Source organism: Molossus molossus, unplaced genomic scaffold (assembly GCF_014108415.1).
Source record: "Molossus molossus isolate mMolMol1 unplaced genomic scaffold, mMolMol1.p scaffold_m16_p_21, whole genome shotgun sequence".
NCBI lineage: Eukaryota > Metazoa > Chordata > Mammalia > Chiroptera > Molossidae > Molossus > Molossus molossus.
Genome location: NW_023425357.1, coordinates 10,990,034 through 11,014,631, shown reverse-complemented (window position 1 = coordinate 11,014,631; position 24,598 = coordinate 10,990,034). Strand labels below are relative to the sequence as shown.

Here is a 24,598-nt window from a genome sequence, read left to right as displayed (position 1 = left end):
GATAATAAAGAGCATCCATTTTTTTAATCATCTCACCGTCAGGGGTACCATCTCTTATCCACAAACATAACCTTTCTTCATAAATTAGACCCCCAAACTCTTTAGGCAGTAAGACCTGACTGAACTTATCTCAGGTTATTTATAACTGTGTTTTCCTCTCCACACACTCTTTGGAGGGTATCATGTGATAATGAAGTGCAGCTGACCCTGCTGGGACTATTGAAGTATTTAACACAAACAAACAAACAAACACCCCAGAATCAAACCATCTATCTCTAAGCCTTTCGGATAAGGGACTGTGTGTGTATCTAAACTAAAAACACGACCAATAACACAGTAATTTTACGACCCGCAGTAGAAAATGCTTCAAAGGCGGTTGATACGAATAATGAGAGGTAACGTTTACCGGGCAAGCACACCATCCCCCGTGGTCCTCACCATAGCGCTGTGTTGCCTTGCTTATGGTTTTAACGAAGGGGATCTGGGGACCCCATGCTCAAATCCATTCTCGTGGTGTGGCCCCCCAAAGCAAGAGGCTTGCACTGCGTCCATGGAGTAAGTATCTCTGGGCCTCAGTTTCCCAGGAGAGGCGTAGGCGGGATCACGCACATACAGCATTTGGCACAGCGCCTGATGTGAGCGAGCGATGGGGGAACCCGCTGGCAATGATCTGCTAGGTGTGGGAGGCCTGACATTCAGAAGAGTTGGCTCTGGGATGTCTCGGATCAGTCATTTGAGGACTCCGGGCAATCTAGGGCAATCAGAAGGAACTGTGAAGGCCCGAGACTAGAGGTCAAGGGAGAAATGAGTCGTGGCCCCATTTTTACTGGTACTGAACCTTCAGATTAATTCTGTTATCTACAATTTAGAGGAGGAAGGAGAGGTTTTTTTATTTTTTATTTTTATTTTTGAGAGAGAGAGAGAGAGAGAGAGAGAGAGAGATAGAAACATCCATGTGAGAGATACATGATCTGCTGCCTCCTGCACGCCCCAGTAGGGTTACTGGGGATCAAGCCCGCAACCTGGGTATGTGCCCTGATGGGAAATCAAACCGGGACCTCTCAGTCCATGGGAGATGCTCAGTCCACTGAGCCACACCAGCTGGGCAAGGGAAGAGGTTTTTAAAGTGCCCGGCTGGTGTGGCTCAGTGGTTGAGCGTGGACCCGTGCACCAAGAGGTCGCCGGTTCCATTCCAGCACATGCCCAGGCTGTAAACTCCATCCCCAGTGGGGAGCATGCAGGAGGCAGTTGATTGATGTTTCTCATTCACATTGACGTTTCTGTCTCTCTCCCTTCTTCTCTCGCTAAAAAATCAATTTAAAAAAATTTTTTAAAGGATATAACTCGGTAACAGCCAGATGCATAGGTTGGGGGAAAGAGCTCAGGACTTCCATAACCTCCCTAAGCATTTCACTCTTCACAAATCTCCATGAGTTCACCACTCCAGAAGCTGTTCTTTGGGGGTTCCACCGAGGCTTTCTTATACATGATTGATTAAAGCATCGCCCATTGTTTCACCTCCAGGCCCTCTCCCCCCCTCTGAAGTTAGGGTGGGGAGTGAGTGAGCCGAACAGTGCCAATCTTCTAATGATTAGAGTCTAATCACTAGGTTGAGCCCCCAGGCAACCAACTCTCAAACTTAGGGTACCTGGGGGCTTTCCAAGTGTCAATCATTAACACAACAAAAGATACCTTTATTGCTATCATCACTTAGGAAATTCCAAGGGTTTTAGGAGCCCTGTGCCAGCAATGGGGATATATATATATATATATTTTTTTTACTATAAATCATAGTATCACAGGGGCTATTTGTAAATGGTAATGACTATTAATGCTACCTTCCAAGGGCTGCTTTCTAAAAAGGGGAACCCCTATTAGAACTGTGTGCTTCTGCGGAATAGTGGGAACCCACTGATAAAGATTTGATTTTCCCCGGGGTAATTATATAGCAGCCTGGAGCCATGGGCACAATAGGTCATGCCCAGAAAATGGTAATCGATGAGGCACTTTCAGCTTGGAAAAAGATAACAACTACTCTGCTGAACCAGAAGCAGTTAAGATATTTAAACACTAGTAGTTTAATACTGCATCTCTCAAGTAACCGGTTCTTTGATCTCCACATTGCTTTTCTCTGTAGGCAGAGCCAAAGGTTCAGAGTCTCCCTGGGGGGCCCGTGCTTCTGCGATTGCTCTCGGGACACACCTGAAAAGACACGTGGACGGGAACTTGCATCCCAGGGTTTCAGTCGGGCGCAGGGTCGGAGTCACAGCCAGGCCATTTACCAGCAGCGCACAGATGGCGGGATAGAGGTTTTCAATGGCGTAGGCGGCTGTAAGCGGAACGCTGGAAAGAGAAGGTTGGGGGGGGAGGGGAGGCCAGAACAACTCCCACGGCTGGGGGCCCCAGAGTAGGTGGAACTCGCGCAGAGGAGGTGCCTAGGGTGTGCGCCGCGGACCCGGGTCTCGGATGGTGGGCTCCGGCGCAGCAGGTGACCCTGCGGGGAAAGTGTACGTTCCCAGAGGGGCGGGCCCCCCCGATCCGGGAGCACCGGGGTTGGGTGTCCGGCCCGCCCGCCCCCGGCGCCAGCTGCGCTCCGGGATCCCGCCCCTCTGTCGCTCCCGCCCGCTGCCGGGTCTCAGAGCCGCCCGCCCCCGGCGCCCGACGTCAGCCGCAACCCCCGGAGAAGACCAACTGCCCGCACCGCCGTCCGGGGCTCCCTGGGCGGCGCCGGCCCCGGTGAGCCCCGCGCCTGCCTCCCAGAGCTATGTGGGGAAGGGGATCTTAGCCCGCTGCCGCCTCCGCGCTGGCCTCCAGGTGAGCGCCGGGACAGGTAGGGACCCAGATCCGGACCCGTCCCCACGTTCAGGGGCGCCCGGGGGAGGATTTCCGCCCCAGGCCCTGCCCGGAGGAGCGGATCTCCGGGAACCCTGTACCCCAGCGCCCCTCCCCCCTCCGGCGTCCCAGGCTGTCGCTGCTAACTTGTGTCCCTCTAAGTCCAGAGTTACACAAGGCACGTTTGAAAGCGCCGGGTCGCTTTGCTTGTGAACCGGGTCCTCTAGAGCCCACCCGTCCCCACCCGCTGCGCGACCGCAGAGGCCACCATTGCATCAATCCTGGGCCGGGCGACACGGCTCACAACGGCCGCTCAGAGGCTGACCACTTCTTAACAACAACGGTTTTTGTTTCTTCCAACTGGCAGCCCCTTCGCAAAATCTGCGAGTCGGAATGGCCACAGTATGTTTTTAGCTGCGGCCGCTCCTCCCAAATTAAATCTTGTTCCTTAACTTAACTTTTGCTGTTCAGGCATATTTTTTTTTCACACTCCTATATCGAGGTTAGGCAGCAATTATTTACTCCCTGTTTGAAAAACTGCCATCCTACAAACCTACTTTCAAAAGAATACAACTTTCTGGCCCACTTGGAGCCAGGGTGCATCCCCATGCAAAGAATAAAATAAAAGGAATACAACTTTTTCAATGTCCCGGTAACACACGAGGACAAAAGACAAAATAGGGCAAAGTTTGGCATGAAAAATGACAGCCCTTTAAACAGCTCCCCCTCACCCGTAGCCAATTAAATGTTGCAATTCAATTACTTTTTTAAAATGGCAAAAATAGCTTGTGATCCCTGGTGCATCGCTTTAAACCTTTTTTTCTGCTTTTTATTCTTCTGGAAGTTATTTCCAAATCTCTAAAGCAAACTCTTGGATTATTTCTTAGTTTATCAACTTTTAGGCAATGTCCACTAATCACTTACTAAAAATAGATGGGGACAGCTTTTATCCCTGCACGGCCTCCGCCCCCCTATATTCCTATTAGTTTCTCTATTGGCTGCTTTGTCATATAAAACGATTTTTTAAACTGGTATTTCTTTTCCATTAAATATATATATAGGATCTGTTGACTCCCATTTTCATGAGGCCTGGCTGAGTGAGGAGTCTGCTTAAAAAAAATTTTTTTTTTCATTAAAAAAACATTTTTCAAATAAACATTTTATATTTATTTAAATACTATTTTTTTAAAAAATGTTTGTATTGGCCCTGGCCAGTTTGGCTCAGCGGTTAGAGCATCGGCCGGGGACCAGAGAGACCCTGGTTCAGTTCCCGCTAAGGGCATGTGCCTCGGTTGTAGTTTGTCCCCTGCCCCGGTTGGGGTGGTGTAGGTGGCGACCACTCGATGTGTCTCTCTCACATGGATGTTTCTCTCTCTTCCTCCCTCTCTCCCTCCTGCTCTATCTGAAGATAAATGCAAAAATGTCCTCGGGTGAGGATAAAAAATAATAATAATAAATAAATAAATAAAATAAAATAAAATATGTTTGTACTGATTTTTTAGAGAGCGATGAAGGGAGAGATGGAAACTTATGTGTAAGAAACATTGATCGGCTGCCTCCTGCACGCCCCCTACTGGGGATGGAGCCTCACCCGGGCATGTGCCCTGACAGGGAGTGGAAACCAGACTTCTCAGTCCGTGGGCCGACGCTCAATCCACTGAGCAACCCCTGGACTTAAATACTACTTTTTATCCAGTCAACTTAGACATATGGTTCACAAATAAAAGGGAAGTGAGTTTGCCTTGTTTTGTTTTGTTTTTTCCTATAATAAAAATAATATAATCTCTTTAGGGGAAAATGGAAAAGGCAGGGCAGTGTTTCAGATTAAAAAGAATTAAGGAGACAAAACCGCCCCAACACTGTGTGAGTCCTGGACCTTGTTAGGAAGAAACAAAAACCTTGGGACAATGGGGAAGTTGAGTATTAGCAGGCAGAAGCATTTCCCTTAGTGTTGGTAAGTGGGGTCACAGTGCAGACCGATAGCATGCCCTGATTCTTTTTTAGAAGGTGCACGTGAAAGTATTTCAGAGTTCATCAGAAGAACGAGAGAAAGCAAATATGGCAAAATGGATGCTCATTTTCCTATGCTATCAACTTTTCTATATGATGAAAGTTTTATGGTAAAAATTTGGGCACATAAAGACAATTTAGAAACTAAGAAGAGATGAAGATACGGGCACCGTGACACAAACCCCGTTCTCCACACCAAGGTTCAAATCCTGATTCTGCTGCTCACTTGTCTGGTGACCTTGGATCTGTTGAGCCCCTCCTCCAGGCCTCAGTTTCCCCAGCTGAAAAGTAGTGTCTACCTCTTGGGGTGGTTTGTGAGGCTTCTGTGAGATTCTGTAAGCACTTCCCAAGTGCCTAGAGCAGAGGTCATGCACAGTTAACAGCTGTTTGTATTTTGTGAAGGGTTTTTCTTAACTACCATGGTCAGCTCACCTGTGAATAACTGCTGTTACCATCCTAACTGCTGTTGGGCCCTGCGCTCTTATTTTCTCGAGATGTGTTTTGAACTTGGCATGTTCTTTCTCCTTTTTATATTTTTTATCATTTTTAAAATATGTTTTTATTGATTTTAGAGAGAGAGGAAGGGAGAGAGAGATACACTGATGTGAGAGAGAAACATCAAATATGAATGGGCTGCCTCCAGCACACCCCGTAATGGGGATCGAGCCCGCAACTCAGCCATGTGCCCTGCCTGGGAATTGAACCTGTGATGCTCAACCAACTGAGCGACACCAGCCAGGGCATTTTTCCTTTTTAAAATTCCTCAGATGGCTCCGATCTTGCCTCTGGCACAGTGTTGTGTGCTGCTCTGTCTCATCCCATTACTTCCTAAGCCCGTCTCCCCTTAGCCCACATTCTTCTAGTCAAGGTTGCAGTATGCCCCCACGCCTGGAGGTGCCCGCACAGACTGCAATCCCTTAGCTGGACCTTAACTGCTAATTATAGTAATAGGGTCACGAAGGCAGCTAACATTTGTCGAGGACCAGGCCTTGATCTTCATTACACATGATGTTCACTACATTTAAATTCGAATATACCGAAAAGCCAAGTAACTGTGCCTCCACGTCACCCACGCTGTGGCCCAGAGGGCAGCTGGGTAATGAGAGGTTGATGACAGTGAAATGACAGAGAAACTGAGAAATTCCAAACCCTCTATTACTGTCTGCTATGAAGGATGACATTTAGCCCACTGCATCTTCCCCGGCTTCATCACTCCACCAATTTTTAATAATTGTACTTTTTGGCCAGCCAGTGTGGTTGAGCATCAACCCGTGGACCAAGAGGTCACTGGTTCAATTCCTGGTCAGGGCACATGCCCATGTTGTGGGCCCGATCCCCAGTGGGGGGCATGCAGGAGGCAGCTAATCGATGTTCTCAAGGATGTTTCTGTTTCTTCCTCTCCCTTCCTGTCTAAAAAATCAATAAAAACATTAAATAATAATTGTACTTTTTAAAGATCATTTCTTTCTTTTTTTTTTAAATCCTCACCCGAGGACATTTTTCCATTTTTTGTTCAGATAGAGTGGGAGGGAGAAAGAGAGAGAGAGAGAGAAACATCAACACAAAAGGGACACATTGAGTGGCTGCCACCCACACGACCCAACCGGCCCTGGTTGGGCCGGGGACAAACTGCAACTGAGGTACGTGCCCTTAGCAGGAACTGAACGCGGATCTCTCTGGACCGTAGGCCAACGCTCTAACCGCTGAGCCAAACTGGCCATGGCTAAAGATCATTTCTTATTTACCTTTGTAACTTTACATTTTATGCTTCACTTTACATTTTATGCTTCACTTCTTTTTTTTTCTGGCAGCCTTTATTCCCATGATGATATAAAGTAGGTGAGCCTACCGTCTCAGCACCCCCTCCCCCCACCTCTCATTTCTCATCTTTTGTGGGTTATGCAATGTTTGTGCACCGTCAAGGTTGATACCATCTCTGCTCTGTTGCCATATGTAAATCTGACACACTTTCACTGTATACAATCTGCAGGGGTTGCTTTGGACAGCTTTATTGAGGTGTAATTTACATGCCATAAAATTCAGCCCTTTTAAGTGTATAATTCAGCGGGTTTTAGTGAATTTACAGAATTGTGCTGCCATCACCGTGGTTTTGGAGTATTTCTATCACCTCCAAAATATCCCTTGTGCCTATTTGTGGTCACTCTGTTCCCATGCCCAGCCCCAGGCAACTACGAATCTACTTCCTGTATCTTTAGATGTGTCTTTTCTGGACATTTCATATGAACACATCATACAGTATGTGGCTTCTTTAACTTAGCATATATACTGTTTGGGGATTCATTCATATTGTAGCATGTAGCAGTACTTTATTCCTTATTTTATAGAACAATAATATTTTATTATATGGATGGACTGCATTTTATTTACCCGTTCACCAGATGATGGACAATGTGGATTGTTTCCAGGTTTATAATGCTGCTATGGACATTTGCAATCAAGTCTGTGTAGACATATGTTCTCATTTCTCTAGTAGTGGAATTGCTGGGCTTCAATGTCAGTTTATGTTTAACTTTTTTTTTAACATTCAACTTTTAAAATTACTGTCTAACTGTTTTCCAAAGTGGCTGTATCATTTTACATTCCTGCAGACGCAACCTGTGGTGTTCTAGTTTCTCCTCGTCCTCACCCACCTTTTAAACATTAGCCGTTGTATATGGACATGACGTGGTGTCTTATTTTAATTTTAATTTGCATTTCCTTAATGACTAATGATGTTGTGCATCTTTTCATGTGTTTATTAGTCATTTGTATGTCTTCATTGGTGAAATGTCTATTCAAATCTTTTGTCCATTTTTTTTTTTTTTTAATCCTCACTGGAGGACATTTTTGCATTTATCTTCAGATAGAGTGGGAGGGAGAGAAGGAGGAAGAGAGAGAGAGAAACATCGACATGAGAGAGACGCATCAACTAGCTGCCACCCACATGACCCCAACTGGGGCCGGGGACAAACTGCAACTGAGGTACGTGCCCTTAACGGGAACCGAACCCGGGACTCTCTGGTCCGCAGGCCAACGCTCTAACTGCTGAGCCAAACCAGCCAGGGCTCCTTTGTCCATTTTTAATTGGTTTGTTTGTCTTATTGAATTGTAAGTGTTCTCTATATAGTCTAGATACAAGTCTTTTATCAGATATATGATTTGCAAATATTTTCTGCCAATCCATAGCTCGTCTTTTCATTTTCTTAGAAGTCTCCTTTGAAGTGCAGAAGTTTTCAAATTTGGTGTTGTATGTAAGAAAGCTTTGCCTAACCAAAGATCATGAGATTTTTCTTCTGTTTTCTTCTAAAAACTTTTTTAAAGTTTTTAAGAGTTTTAGCTTCTTACATTTAGGTCTATGATTCATTTTGAATTGATATTTGTATATGGTGTGAGATAAAGGCCTAAATTCACCTTTTCACATATAATATTCCCAGCACTATTTGTTGAAAAGACAATCTTTATGCTAAGAGGCCAGATCACAAATATTCTCACCACAAAATAGATAATAATTATGTGACTGGATAGAGGTGTTAGCTAACAATACAGTGGTAATCATATTGCAATATATAAATGTATCAAATGAACACATTGTATACCTTAAATGTATACAATGTTATATGTCAAGTATATCTTTAAAAAAAAAAAGACAGCCTTTTCTCCATGAAAACTAATAAACAGGGCACTATAGGGAGAATGCTCCCAGGTCAAATGGAGTCCTTTTTCTTGCATATGTCAAATGGACAAGACATGGATACAGGTTAGTGTATATGATAGTTGGACTATGATTTCTTTAACAGTTTTGTTTTTTTTCATGCAGTTTCTCATAGCTTTAATTTTTGTCCTTTTTTAAAGAAAATTTTCCCTTTGGAGAGAAGCATTTTTCTGTCTCTAACACATCCAATCTATTTCTTGGAATTTTTTTTTGTTCTAAAAGACATTCTTCCTTTTCTACCACTACTCTTGTTTTTTACTGATTGATTGATTGATTGATTGATTTTTAGAGAGAGAGGAAGAAAAAGGGAGAGATATAAACATCGATTGGCCACCTCCTGCATGCCCCCCACTGGGGATTTGGCCCGCAGCCAGGGCATGTGCCCTGACCAGGAATTGAACCGGTGACCTCTTGGTGCATGGGTTGACACTCAACCACTGAGCCATACCAGCCAGGCTTGTTTTAAGTATCTTCTGAAATCTAAGTGTACCCAGGACCAGCTCCATAATCTGCAGAGCCCAGTGCAAAATGAAAGGGTGGGCCCCTTGTTCAAAAATGATTACGAATTCCAAGTTGGCGACAGCGGAGCATTTAAACCACACGAATGGGGAAGGGAAAAAATGGCCGCGGAGTGAACGGAGCTACACAGACCGTCTCCCAGAACCAAACTGGAATTACAACTATAACACAGACAAATCGACGGGAAAAACCAACAGAAAAGCAGCTTGCGAGGACCATACAACGAGGGACACTGACTCCATCCCGGTAGGCTTGCGAAGGCGCGAGACGGGGCTGGGAGCGCACGGTCGGCAGCTCGGCAGCGGCCTTAGATATAAGCGGCGCCCGCGGGTTACACTCCCAGGCGGCCCCACAGCGCAGCCGGGACAGAGGCTGAAACAGCCACAGCCACTCACCTTGGGCTCTGGCAGAGGGAGGGCGGACTGGACTGGAGCTGTGTCGGGACACTCGGGGTTTGGAGGCGCTCAGAGCTTTGGCTGAGTGCAGCCACCCAGGACGGTGGCCACATTGCTCCTTCCCAGGGCTCTGAGAGAGGCAGCAGCCCCTCCCTCGGAGATCCAACCCCACCCTGTGGGCCATTGAAGTGCTAATTGAGGCTCACTAACGACCAGCATCTGCCCCACCCTCGTGAAAGCCCCTTGGCTGAGCACCAGAGGGAGTTTTTCAATCAACTGACAACCCAAAACTCATCAATTAACCTAGACTGCTAGCCTCCAGGCAAAAAGCTAGAGGATAACAGTACGTTTCCTGGGCTGGCAACTTTAACCAGGAAAGTAAGACTTGACAGTGGTGTTCAACGCGGGTCCTCCCTCGCTCATCTAAACACAGGAGAGGGAGCCACAAACAGCAGAACACCAACACCCACAGGGAGAACTTGACAGGCTCCAAAGCCCACAGTGATAGCTAAAATGGTGAAACACAGAAACAGAAGCCAAATGAAAGAGCAAGACACCTCCACCGAAGATGAGATCAATGTGGAGCAATTAGGCATGTTAACAGAGCTAGAATTCAGAGCCATGATCTTGAGGAAGCTGAACAGCATGAGTAAGGACATAGAGACACTGAAAATAAGCCAAATGGAAATTAAAAACCAACAAGAAGTGATAAAAAATGACATATCCGAAATGAAAAACACATTGGAAGGTTTAAAAAGCAGAGTAGGGGAAGCTGAGGACCGGATCAGTGAATTAGAAGACAGGGTAGAAAAAATCAACCAATCAGAAAAACAAAAGGAAAAAACTATTAAAAAACAGGAAGACAGCTTAAGAGAACTATGGGACAACTGGAAACGTAATAATATTCGCATCATAGGAGTCCCCGAAGAAGAAGAAAAGGAGCAAGGGATAGAGAATATATTCAAAAAAATAGTGACAGAAAACTTCCCTAATTTGGTGAAGGAAGAAGGCATTCAAGTTCAAGAAGCACAGAGAGTCCCAAGTAAGAGGAACCCAAACAGGCCCACACCAAGACACATAGTAATTAAAATGCCACAAATTAAAGACAAAGAGAGAATCCTAAAAGCAGCAAGAGATAAGCAGCAGGTTACCTACAAAGGGAACCCCATAAGGCTCTCAGCTGACTTCTCACAAGAAACACTACAGGCCAGAAGAGAATGGCATGAAGTAATCAAGGTCATGAAAAACAAGAATCTGAATCCAAGACTACTCTACCCAGCAAGGCTATCATTCAAAATAGAAGATCAAATAAAGAGCTTCCCAGACAAAAAAAAGCTAAGGGAATACATTAGCACCAAACCAGCACTGCAAGAAATGTTAAAAGGACTGCTGTAATTAGCAGTAGAAATGGGAAGAAAAATAGAACCACACTAAACAAAAATGGCAATAAATAAGTACATATCAATAATCACCTTAAACGTAAATGGATTGAATGCTCCCATAAAGAGACACAGAGTAGCTGATTGGATAAGAAAGCATGACTCATCTATATGTTGTTTACAAGAGACCCACCTCTCAACAAAAGACTCACATAGGTTGAAAGTGAAGGGATGGAAAAAAATTTTCCAAGCAAATGGAAAGCAAAAAAAAGCTGGGGTAGCAATTCTCATATCTGATAAAATAGATTTCAAAATGAAGACCATAACTAGAGACAAAGACGGCCACTACATAATATTGAAAGGATCTATCCAACAGGAAGATATAACCTTGATAAACATATATGCACCCAATATAGGAGCACCAAAATATATTAAAAATCTTCTGGAGGACTTCCAAGGAGAAATCGACAACAATACAATCATAGCAGGGGACTTCAACACCCCGTTGACAGCACTGGATAGATCCTCTAGGCAAAAAATTAGCAAGGAAACAGAGACTCTCAATGAAGCACTAGACCAAATGGATTTAATAGATATCTACAGAGAATTACACCCCAAAACTACAGAATACACATTCTTCTCAAGTGCACATGGGACATTCTCAAAGATAGACCACATGATAGGACACAAACTAAATCTCTACAAGTTCAAGAAGATTGAAATCATATCAAGCATCTTCTCAGATCACAATGGCATGAAACTAGAAATCAATTGCAACAAGAACATGCAAAGACATTTCAACACATGGAGGCTAAATAGCATGTTATTAAACAATGAATGGGTCACCGAGGAGATCAAGGAAGAAATTAAAAACTTCCTGGAAACCAATGAAAATGAACACACAACAACACAAAATCTATGGGATGCAGCGAAAGCAGTTCTGAGAGGGAAGTTCATAGCACTACAGGCCTACCTCAAAAAACAAGAAAAATTTCTAATTGACTGTCTAACCTCACAACTTAAAGAATTAGAAAGCAAACAAAAAGAAAACCCCAGAGCAAGTAGAAGGAAGGAAATAGTAAAGATCAGAGCAGAAATAAATGACATAGAGACCAAAAAAACAATTCAAAGGATCAATGAAACAAAGAGCTGGTTTTTCGAAAAGATAAACAAGATAGATGGACCCTTAGCTAGACTCACCAAGAAACAAAGAGAGAGAACCCAAATACACAAAATCAGAAATGAAAGAGGAGAAGTAACAACCAACACCACGGAAATACAAAAGATCGTTAACAACTACTACGAACAACTATATGGCAACAAATTCGACAATCTCAGCGAAATGGACAAATTTCTAGAAACACACAGTCTCCCTAAACTATTCCCGGAAGAGATAGAAAACTTGAACAGACCAATAACAACTAAGGAAATTGAAGAGGTAATCAAGACTCTCCCAGCAAACAAAAGCCCAGGCCCAGATGGTTTCACGGGGGAGTTTTACCGAACATTCAAAAAAGAACTAACACCCATTCTCCTCAAACTATTTCAAAAATTCAAGAAGAAGGAAGACTTCCAAACACGTTCTATGAGGCCAGCATAATTCTAATTCCAAAACCAGAAAAAGACACTACGAAGAAAGAAAACTACAGGCCAATATCCCTGATGAACATAGACGCCAAAATCCTGAACAAAATATTAGCAAATCGGATCCAGAAATACATCAAAAAAATTATTCACCATGACCAAGTGGGATTCATTCCAGGGATGCAAGGCTGGTACAATATTCGCAAATCAATAAACGTGATACACCACATAAACAAAATGAAGAATAAAAACCACATGATCATATCAATAGATGCTGAAAAAGCATTCGACAAAATCCAGCATCCATTTCTGATAAAAACGCTCAGCAATGTAGGAATAGAGGGACCATATCTCAACATAATAAAGGCCATATATGAAAGACCTACAGCCAACATCATACTCAATGGACAGAAACTAAAAACATTCCCATTAAGAACAGGAACAAGACAGGGATGTCCACTTTCGCCACTCTTATTTAACATTGTACTGGAAGTCTTAGCCACAGCAATCAGACATGAAGAAAAAATAAAAGGGATCCAAATTGGAAAGGAGGAAGTGAAACTGTCATTATTTGCAGATGACATGATATTGTACATAGAAAACCCTAAAGACTCCATCAAAAATCTATTAGACTTAATAAATGAATTTGGCAAAGTAGCAGGATACAAAATTAACGTCAAGAAGTCGACGGCATTCTTGTACATCAATGATGAACTCACAGAAAGAGAAACTGAAAAAACAATCCCATTTACCATCGCTCCAAAAAAATTACGATACCTAGGAATAAACTTAACCAAAGAAGTAAAGGACCTATTTGCAGAAAACTACAGGTCATTGAAAAAAGAAATAGAGGAAGATATAAAAAAGTGGAAGCACATACCCTGTTCATGGATTGGAAGAATTAACATAATTAAAATGTCCATACTACCCAAAGCAATCTATAGATTCAATGCAATCCCTATCAAAATACCAACAACATATTTCATAGAACTAGAACAAATACTTCAAAAGTTCATATGGAACCAAAAAAGACCCCGAATAGCCACAGCAATCTTGAAAAAGAAGAACAAAGTTGGAGGGATCACAATACCAGATATCAGGTTATACTACAAAGCGACTGTAACCAAAACAGCCTGGTACTGGCACAAGAACAGGCATATAGACCAGTGGAACAGAACTGAAAACCCAGAAATGGACCCAAGGCAATACGCTCAATTAATATTTGACAAAGGTGGCAAGAGCATACAGTGGAGTAAAGACAGCCTCTTTAATAAATGGTGTTGGGAAAATTGGACAGCTACATGCAAAAAAATGAAACTAGACCATCAACTTACACCATACACAAAAATAAACTCAAAATGGATAAAAGACTTAAATGTGACCCGTGAATCCATAAAAATTCTAGAAGAAAATGTAGGCAACAAAATTTCGGACATCATACGGAGCAGAATTTTCACTGATACATCACCTAAGGCAACAGAAATAAAGGAGAAAATGAACACATGGGACTACATCAAACTAAAAAGCTTCTGCACAGCAAAAGAAACAATCATCAAAATGGAAAGGCAACCCACTGTATGGGAGAACATCATTGCCAATGATGTATCAGATAAGGGGTTAATTTCCAATATATACAGAGTGCTCATACAACTCCACAAAAGGAAGACAAAGAACCCAATTAAAAAATGGGCAGAGGAGTTGAATAGACACCTCTCCAAACAGGACATACAAATGGCCAAGAGACATATGAAGAAATGCTCAACATCACTAATCATCAGAGAGATGCAAATTAAAACAACAATGAGGTATCACTTCACACCTGTCAGAATGGCCGCCATCAACAAATCATCAAACAACAAGTGTTGGCGAGGGTGTGGAGAAAAGGGGACTCTAATACACTGCTGGTGGGAATGCAGACTGGTGCAGCCGCTATGGAAAACAATATGGTGCTACCTCAAAAAATTAAAAATTGAACTTCCATTTGACCCAGTGATCCCACTGCTGGGAATATACCCTAAGAAGCCTGAAACACCAATCAGGAAGAATATATGTACCCCCATGTTCATAGCAGCACTATTTATAATAGCTAAGATCTGGAAACAGCCCAAGTGTCCACCAGTAGACGAATGGATCAAAAAGCTGTGGTACATATACACAATGGAATACTATGCAGCGGTAAGAAAGAAAGATCTCTTATCCTTTGAGACGACATGGAGGGACCTAGAAAGTATTATCCTAAGTGAAAGAAGCCAAGCAGAAAAAGACAAATACCACATGATCTCACTTATATACGGAATATAATGAACATAACAGTCTGAGGAATACAGTAGACCCAGACACATGGAAGTAGGGCACAGACTGACATCCCTCAGAAGAGGGGATGGGGGGGGTGGTGGGAAGAGATTAACCACAGAACTCATATGCATGTATGCATGACCAATGGACATGGACAACTAAGCCGGGGACAGGGTGGAGGGGGGGTGGGGTGGGGGGTGCCAATGGGGTAAAAAGGTAAAATATCTGTAACAAAAAAATAAAAAAATAAAAATAATAAAAAAAATAAAAAATAAAAAATAAAAAAAATAAAAAAATAAAAAATAAACCACACGAATGAAGCCAAAGCCAGCCTTGAGTGCGCTCAGGGTTTTTAAGTTCTTTCAGCTCTCTGAATTGTCTTTGTTTCCTCCGGGGTCAGTTCCCTTTAGCTTTGCATGTTTATCTTAATATTTCTCTGTCAGGCTGCTAGTTTTCTTCAAACAGCCTGTGATCCTTGCTTGTCCAATCACATTTTCAAATGAGGAGCTGGGTGACTTTTTTTTTTTTTTCATTTAAAAGGGTATTTATTGCCCAGGCCAGTTTGGCTCAGCGTTTGGAGCGTTGGCCTGCAGACCAGAAAGTCCCGGGTTCGGTTCCCGCTAAGGGCATGTACCTCAGTTGCAGTTTGTCCCCGGCCCTGGTTGGGTCGTGCGGGTGGCAGCCACTCGATGTGTCCCTTTCACGTCGATGTCTCTCTCTCTCTCTCTCTCTCTCTCTCTCCCCCCCCCCCCCACTCTATCTGAACAAAATATTTTTAAAAAAAATTATCATACAGTAAAATTGACTTCTTGGGTGGTAATGATACAGTTCTATGTGGGTTTTGTTTTCCAGTTCTTTGAATTTTAACTCATTTTTTATGTACCACAATTAGGAAACTACACGGACTCTGAACACACAATATCCCATCACTCTGTAAAAAAGCTCCCTTTATAATTACATCCACCCCTCACATCTTGCAACTATTGGTCTGCTCTCAATCCCTATAGTTTGTCTTTTCTGAAAAATTTTTTTTCTTTATTGATTTGAGAGAGAGAGGAAGGAAGAGGGAGGGAGAGATAGAAACATCGATGAGAGAGAACATTGACTGGCCGCCTCCTGCATGACCCCCACTGGGGATCTGGTCCACAACCTGGGCATGTGCCCTGACCGGGAATCAAACTGGCGACCTCTTGGTATGTGGGTCAATGCTCAGCCACTGAGCCACACCAGTTGGGCATAGTTTGTCTTTTGTAAAATGTCAGATAAATAGAATCATTATGCCTTTTTAGGTTGGGTGACATTTTTAAAGTCACTGCTATGAGACCTGGGGCTGTTTTAAATATAGTCCTGCTTTCCCAGTGGCTTCTCACTCCAGCTGAAGGGATGGCTGAGGCTCTGTCTGGAGACAGCACTTGTCAGCACGAAGGGAGTGAGTCTTTGCTGGGATGCGTCCTGTGATTTCTCTAGACAACCATCGTCTAGTTCTGTGGGTTTCTTTCCTGTGTGTGAATCTTTGGCAGCCTGAGACCTGTGTGGCACAGCATGAGGGAGGGAGGAAAGGGAGCAGGGAGCCAATAGGCACAGTATTTTCAAAGATGGACTAACCTCTGTCCTCATTCTGCTCTCTCCTGACTTGTATGCTGACCCCAACCTGGCCCCCTTGAACCGCTGACTCTGGGTCCAGGGCCTCTGGGAGTCCTTGAGGCTCCATTGTCCCCACCTTGAATTCTGTCCTGGCCCCCACGCTTTGGTCTGCTTTCTGTCTTTCAAGCATGTATCGACATTTCCTTTTTGGGTAATGGTCTTCCTGTTCACCTTGTTTAACTCTGTGTGTGTGTGTGTGTGTGTGTGTGTGTGTGTGTGTGTGTTCCTCACACAAGAATATTTTTCCATCGATTTTTTTTTTTTTTTTTAGAGTGGAAGGAAGGGAGAGAGACAGAGAGACAAACATCGATGTGTCTTTCACATCAACTGGTTGCCCCCTGCACTTGCCTGGGCCAGGGATGGAACCTGCAACCCAGCTACGTGCCCTTGGCTGGAAATTGAACCTGAGACCCTTTGGTACGCAGGCCAACGCATCAGCCAGGGTTCACTTTGCTTTTTAATTTCTTTGCTGTACATAGAGTGTCCTTTGGGAGGGAGAGAGGACTGCCCGGATCCAGGCCCCATTCCACTTCTGACTGCTGTGTGACCTTATGTGAGTCACTTCACCTCTCTGGGCCTCAATTTCTTCCTGGTGTGAAGGTCAGCTGGGAAAATACAGAAGTCACAAGACAGCCACCCCAGTCCATTCCTGGGTCTTATCTGGCCCATACTGCGCTTTAATTTTTTTGTTGTTGTTCAGATAGAGCGGGAGGGAGAGAGAAGAAGAGAGAGAGAGAAACATCGATGTGAAGGGACACATCGAGTGGCTGCCACCCGCACGACCAACCAGGGCCGGGGACAAACTGCAGCCGAGGTACGTGCCCTTAGCGGGAACCGAACCCAGGTCTCTCTGTACTGCAGACCGAAGCTCCAACCGCTGAGCCAAACCGGCCAGGGCTGCACTTTAATTTTTTTAATGCATTTCTAACATTTAAAAATTGGGTGACTTTACATAAAAACTGGGATTTCTAGTTTCTTTTGAAAAACTGGAAGATGTGGCCAAACTGTGACCTTTCTCGCTGGCAGTAGATCAGGCAGAGTGAGTATGGGCACAGCCTCCAGGTGGGCTGTTCTCTGATTTACGAGCCTCCTCCACTCCCTGTTCCTCCCACCCAGTCGGCCTCATTTAGAATTCTGCTCGTCTCTTGTAGGCATTTGAACTTGGGATTCCTGGGCCACTGTTTCGAGAGCATCTAGCGCGGGATCAGGCACTTATGAGCTGTCATTGTGAGACTAACCGGGGGCGGCGGGAGTAGAGGCTGAAATCCAGGCCTTGCTCTGATTACCAGGCCCTGCAACCCTGGGGTTGCATTCACCCAGTAGGGCTGCCTTTTTTTTTTTTTTTTATCCTCACCCGAGGACATTTTTCCATTTTTTGTTCAGGTAGAGTGGGAGGGAAAGAGAGGAACAGAGAGAGAGAGAGAGAAACATCGATGTGAAAGGAACACATCGAGTGGCTACCACCTGCACAACCGACCAGGGCCGGGGACAAACTGCAACCGAGGTACGCGCCCTTAGGTAGCGGGAACCGAACCCGGGTCTCTTAGGACCGCAGGCCGACGCTCTAACCGCTGAGCCAAACCGGCCAGGGCAGGGCTGCCTTTTTTATTATTATTATTTATATGAGAGGGAGAAATAGAAACATCGATGAGAGAGAACATCGATTGGCCGCCTCCTGCATGCCCCTCACTGGGGATCGGGCCCACACCCTGGGCATGTGCCCTGACCGGGAATGGAACCGGTGACCTCTTGGTGCGTGCGACGCGCTCAATCGGCCAGGCAAAGGGCTGCCTTTTAAAAAAAATCTACTCAAAGGCTCAGATAGGCCAGGATAGGCCCTGATAATCGGTAGCTCTTTCTGCCTTCTTGAAGGGGAAGCCACACTGACTCTTTGAACACAGATAATTCTGAAGAGCAAAGGATTTTCATTGTGTCGTACTGATGATTTCTATGTAATCGTTTGTTGCAGGTTAGAAACAACACGGGCGCTCCAGTTCAAGAACAAAGAGTTAAAGTGAATAAGGGAGAGTGTCAGGTAGAGAAAAGCCTCCCGAAGGTATGACAAGGAAGCCATTCTGTCTAACACTGAAAAGACTGACAATACCAGGTGCTGACAACGGCAACTCTCATACGTTGTTGATGAGAATGCAGATGGCACGATCAGGCTGGGGCAAAAAAAAACTATTGGGGGTTTTGGGTAAAGTGAAATATACACTGACCATGGGATCCAAGAATTTCACTCCCTGGCATTTTCTCATGAGAAAACTTATATGTCCACGTAAATAAACACTTGTACATGAATGTTTATAGCAGCTTTATTTGTAATCACTCCAAACTGGAAACAACCCAAATGTCCATCATGGGGAGTGGATAAACAGACTGTGGTTTGTCTGTTCAGTGGAATACTACTCGGCAATAAAAAGGGATGGACTGCTGATGGATATATGCAACAATGTGGATGAATCGTGCAGGATGTTATGGTGCAGGAAAGAAGACACAGGGTCATATCCTGTATTTGTCAGGTCCAGTCAGGAGACTGAACCCACGCAGTAATTTGAAGAGAGAATGCTTAGTGTACAGAATTATGAATAATAGCAGGGTTGGAGTAAGAGGGATTGGCTACTAAGAAATAAAGAGAATGCTAAAGAATATAGAAACTGCATACAGAAGGAGCAGCCACTAACCCTAAGATCTGAGATAGAGAGCTGAGGACAGTCCCGGGGACTCTGATCTCACTGGGAAACACTTGGCCTTGACTCATTAAAGGGCATAGACGTCCCTGTGGTGCTGTACTTGTGGACCCTGTTGGAAATCTACCTTCTAGAACTTACTAGAACTTAATCCTCTAGGGTGCTAGAGAAAGTTCACAAAGAAATGCTTCAACCAGAGGTACTCGGCTAGGAAACCACCTGAGGTGGGTGCCAGGGGAAGGTGCTGGCCGTGCAGGGTGCTGCTGACTGCTAGCCGCTGGAGAACCATGCACACTGCGGGACTGGGCAGGAGCTGCTGCCTGCCCTGGGGAACCGCATCTGCAAGCTGGAAGCAAAACCCTTTCCTCTTGCAACATCTCTCTGGCTCTCTCTACTGGACAAAGTTAACATCGCGTCAGCCAGAAAAGAGAAAAGATTGAAAGGGCCAAATTCCGGGTTAGCAACTTGGAACTGGGAGGCAGTAAATCGATCACTGACACACCATATGATTCCATCTATGTGAAAATTTAGAAAAGAAAATCGAATTTAGAGTGATGGAAAGCAGATTGGTGGTTGCCTTGGAGTGGGGGCTGGCGATGGTGGCAAAGGGGCAAACCTTTAGAATGACAGAAGTGTTCTGTGTCTCGTTGTGGTGATGATCACATGCTTGTATACAGTTGTTAAAGCTCAAATTATACACTTGAAGTGTGTGCATTTTACTGGATGTAAATTATACACCAATAAAGGTAATTTTTTTTAAGGTACCCATTCTGGGAAACATAGGACTCCTGAGCAAATATATATATGGAAAGACATGCACGTGTGCACATAGCAGAAATGCACCCCGAATCCCACCACTGACATACCCCAACTTACACTGGTGAATATGTCTCCGGGGGTGTTAGTGGACCTTGGCTTGGTGGCTTGCACACTTATTCTCCCTTGGGAGTTCAAGTTCTACATGGGTGCTGTGGGTCGTTGGCAGAGTGTAAGTACCTACTCCCCTCTCCCCTTCTCCGTCACCCCAAGGTTAATCCGCTGAGGGCATCTCACCATAGGTTCCTAATTCTTTTTTGTTTGTTTGGGTTTTTTTGTTTTGTTTTTTTCTTTATTGATTTGAGAGAGAGAGGAAGGGAGAGGGAGATAGAAACATCAATGAGAGAGAAAATCGATTGGCTGCCTCCTGTATGCTCCCCACTGGGAATCGGGCCCACAACCTGGGCATGTGCCCTGACCGGGAATTAAACTGGCGACCTCTTGGTGCGACCACTAAGCCACACCAGCCGCGTGGTTCCTAATTCTTTTAGATGATCAAACCCTCAAACTAAGAGCTAAAACCTATTCATCATTTCATTACCATCAAGTCTTATTCCTTGAGTTCCAGGCAGGCTTAGGGATATTTGTCCTTCACGGCTCCCATCAATCCTTTGGGTTAGAGCAATAGTTATCCCTGGACTATACAGACAAGATTCAGAGGTCACCAACATACCTGAGAGGCAGAACCAGGACTTGAACCCAGATCATCTGCTTCCATAGTGGGAGCTCCTGACCACCACCCATCCTGCTGGGGGCAGTGGCCCAGGTCCTGGAAACCCTCAGGTGCTGCATGCTCTCTGCAAAGGGTCCTAATAAGCTTTATGGATGTTGAATCTTTCCAGTTGGACATTTTTACCCCCTGATTTTATTACGAACATTGTGAAGCACAGAGAAAGTTGAAATTATTATACAGTGAACAAACACTCCTAAGAAAGGGAGACAATGATAATGCCCATGAGTACTTTTTAGCCTAATACTGACATATTACTATTCATAGTAACAGTTTGTTCAGTCTTCCAAATTCCTAAAACAAAATAAAAAGTTAGTGAATGACATTTCAAGTACTAAAATGTATAAATACCCCATCCAGTAGAAACACATTGATAAATATCTGAGTTATGTATAAGTTATTCTAATATAACAGCTGATCACATTAATAAAAATTTTTATATTAATTGAAATAAAAATTTTAAAATGAATTTTAAAAGTATCTAATAAAATTAGTCAAGTAAAAACAACACTACAAAACGAAAGTTTAATGAATCATAAGCCTTGAAAATAAAATTGGCCTTGGCCAGTTTGGCTCAGCAGTTGAAGTGTTGGCCCGAGGACCAGAGAGTCCCAGGTTCTGTTCCCACTAAGGGCACATACCTCGGTTGCAGTTTGTCCCCGGCCCGGTTGGGGTCGTGTGGGTGGCAACCAGCCGATGTTTCTCTTTCTCCCTCCTGCTCTGTCTGAAGATAAATGCAAAAAATGTCCTCGGGTGAGGATAAAAAAAAAAAAAAAAGAAATGACATACTAATACATGCTACAACATGGATGCACCTTGAAAAATAATTATTAAAAAAAAAAAAAAAGTTCTTTCTCTCCCATTTCTTTTGTGGGAGGCAACCAAATTTTCGGCAGCCTTGTTTCGACAAGGCAACCTAAAAAATAAATAAATAAAATTGTGTTATTTGATCTTCATCAAAAGTATATATTTGCTGGGAAAAGCATGGTGCAGCTGGAGAGACCACGTGGAGATGGAAATATGGCTGAGGAGCCCCAGCTGTCTGAGTCTCCCTATCCCAGGAGTTAGACATGGGACCCAATACGCCTTCAGATAGCACAGCCCCAGGTTCTGCCTGAGGGCAGCTGCATGAGGCCCCTAGGAACTGCTTAGCTGAGCGCAGTCAATCCCCATACCCACTAAAATAAAAATGGTTATTGTATCACCACCAGCAAACAAACCATGTCAGTGGTGTCCACTGAGTCATGGCTGTATTTTTGTGCATGATGTTCCAGTCACCGCAAAAAGGTCTCTGTCCCTACACAATTTGAGGACTGCAGAGAAGAGAGAGAACGGAACTCTAAATAGTTTACAGGGGTTTCTTCATTTTAAAATAGTCCTATCTTTTGTTTGACAACTTTGGGGAGAGATTTTTTTGGACATCTTTTGTTCCTTTCCATGGACTGTAGTCTCATTTTATTGTTATCATTCTTAGCAAACCTTTGATAGAAAGTGCACAAATGTACAGTCTGATGATTTTTTATAAATGAATGTGCACACATAGCCATTTCTCTCTCTCTCTCTCTCTCTCTCTCTCTCTCTCTCTCTCTGTATATATATATATATACCTGTGTACCTCGCCAGTGGGAAATGTGAATGCTACCTGCAGTTCTGTTAGCAGGGAAGTTCTTGTTGGTGTTCAGCACATATATTCATCATGAAGTGAGTCACTGAATCATTGACCACAATCTCAACATGCAAAAGAATCCAGATGTTTAAGTAAAATCATATAAAAGTATTACACTAAAAAAAAATCAGTGGTCAGAATAGCTAAAACATGAAAGGAGCCCTTGTCTATCAGCAGATAAATGGATAAGCAAAATCGGATACACATACAATGGAATATTATTCAGCCTTAAAAAGGAAGGGAATTCTGACAAGTGCTACAACATGGATGGACCTTGAGGACATTATGCTAATGAAATAGGCCAATTACAAAAGGACAACTACTGTATGATTTGTCTTATATGGATGACTTAGCCAAACCAGAGATATGGTTACTGGAGGCAGGAGGGAAAGGGTAATGGGGAATTATTGTTTCAAAAGATGAAGAGTTCTGGAGATGGATGGATGGCATTATAAATGTAGTTAACATTTTAAAAAAATTTTTTTCTTTATTGCTTTTTAGAGAGAGAGGAAGGGAGAGGGAGAGAGAGAAAGAAACATCGATGAAAGAAAACATCAATTGGCTGCCTCCTGCATGCCCTCACTGGGGATCAGGCCCACAACCTGGGCATGTGTCCTGACCGGGAATCAAATCGGTGACCTCTTGGTGCATGGGTCGACGCTCAACCACTGAGCCACACTGGCCAGGCTATAAATGTATTAATACCACTGAACTGTACCCTTAAAGATGGTCAAGTTGGTCAATTTTATGTTATGTCAACTTTACCACAATTTTTTTTTTTAATCCTCACCTGATGAAATTTTTTTGCATTTATCTTCAGACAGAGCAGAAGTGAGGGGGGGAGGAAGAGAGAGAAAGAAACATCGATGTGAGAGAGACACTTGGAGTGGTCGCCACCCACACGACTCCAACCGGGACCGGGGACAAACTGCAACCGAGGTACATGCCCTTAGCGGGAACCAAACCCGAGACTCTCTGGTCCGCAGGCTGACGCTCTAACCGCTGAGCCAAACCGGCCAGGGCAACTTTAACACAATTTCTAAGTGGAGGAAAAAGACAGACTTGGCCCCATGGAACAAGCAACATGTAAAAACAATAAAAAAGATTTCTGGTTATAAAAAACAAGCAAACAATAATCAGTACTTTGAAACAGCATCGTTTGAAAACAAAACAATCAAACAAAAAACATGCTATTCCTGAATTACATTTACTAGGCTCAAAGGAGATCTTTTTTTTTTTTTTTTGCCCCAAATCACACAGATGGGAAGTGGGTAGAGTCAGGATTTGAACCCAGTTTGGTGTGTGTCTACAGTTGGGGCGTACTCTGTTTCTTACTGGGGGCTCCTGGCAGTTTTTTGTGGGGGTACCTGTTCCATTTAGCTAGGACTGCATAGCAGACCACTCAAAACACAGTGACTTAAACAATAACCTTTATTTTATTATTTTTGTGTTGGGGGATTGACCTGGCTCAGCTAAGCAGTTCTCAGGGGGAGTTGCCATCAAACAGTGGTTGGAGCTGGGTCATCTGAAAACTTAGTTCTTTATCTAGCACCTGGGATGGGAAGTCAAACGAGTGGGGCTCTCCAGACACTTCCGTCTCTCTTCGTGTGGTCTTTCCAGTAGGGTGACTTCAGGGCAAACACACTTCAGTGGTGCCCCGGGCTGTGGTGCAACACTTCCCGTCCCCACCGTTGAGGGACTTCACGTTGGTGGCTTCAGTCAGCTGTGGTCAGTGTGTTTATACCGCAGACATCAGCAACTTACAAACCTAGACTCCTTTCCCCCACTGGAGAGCCCGTTGTTAACCATTTAGCAGCAAGCCATTGGCTCCTGAGAGTCCGGTGGAGGCAGTATCTGTTATAGCATGGTCTCGGAAGTCCCTTAGCAATGTCATGTCTGCGGTCACACGGGCCTGCTCGTGTCAAGGGGAGGGGTGTGGACACCACTTTTTTATTTTTTTTATTTTTTCTTTATTGATTTTCAGAGAGAGAGGAAGGGAAAGAGAGATATAGAAACATCCATGAGAGAGAACATCGATTGGCTGCCTCCTGCATGCCCCACACTGGGGATCTGGCCCACAACTTGGGCATGTGCCCTGACCGGGAATCGAACCGGCAACCTCTTGTTGCATAGGTCGATGCTCAACCAGTGAGCCACACCAGCCGGGCTGGACGCCACTTCTTATTGGAGAATGCTCAAGTCCAGGAAGAGCATGTTAGATCGCATGTATCATAGTTTGGGAAGAACTGGTCTGCCATAGAGTCATGGGTCTCTGGGAACTGAATGAACTGAATACCAGTAGCATTCCCCAGTCACTGTGACAACC

The 24,598-nt window shown here is 44.1% G+C and overlaps 1 protein-coding gene across 2 annotated transcripts in view; it reads left to right on the top strand.

Annotated features, from left to right (window-relative positions):
• Nucleotides 1-2,671: 2,671 nt before the first annotated feature.
• FBXO17 (F-box protein 17) overlaps nt 2,672-24,598 on the top strand; it is a 33,261-nt gene continuing 11,334 nt past the window's right edge. Inside the window, exon 1 of one of the 2 annotated variants that reach the window (XM_036275357.1) lies at nt 2,672-2,814. The gene's annotated coding sequence lies outside the window, so the exon portion shown is untranslated. Of the gene's footprint in view, nt 2,815-22,642; nt 22,652-24,598 lie in introns of those variants that run through there. The other variant, XM_036275358.1, reaches the window with a different exon arrangement.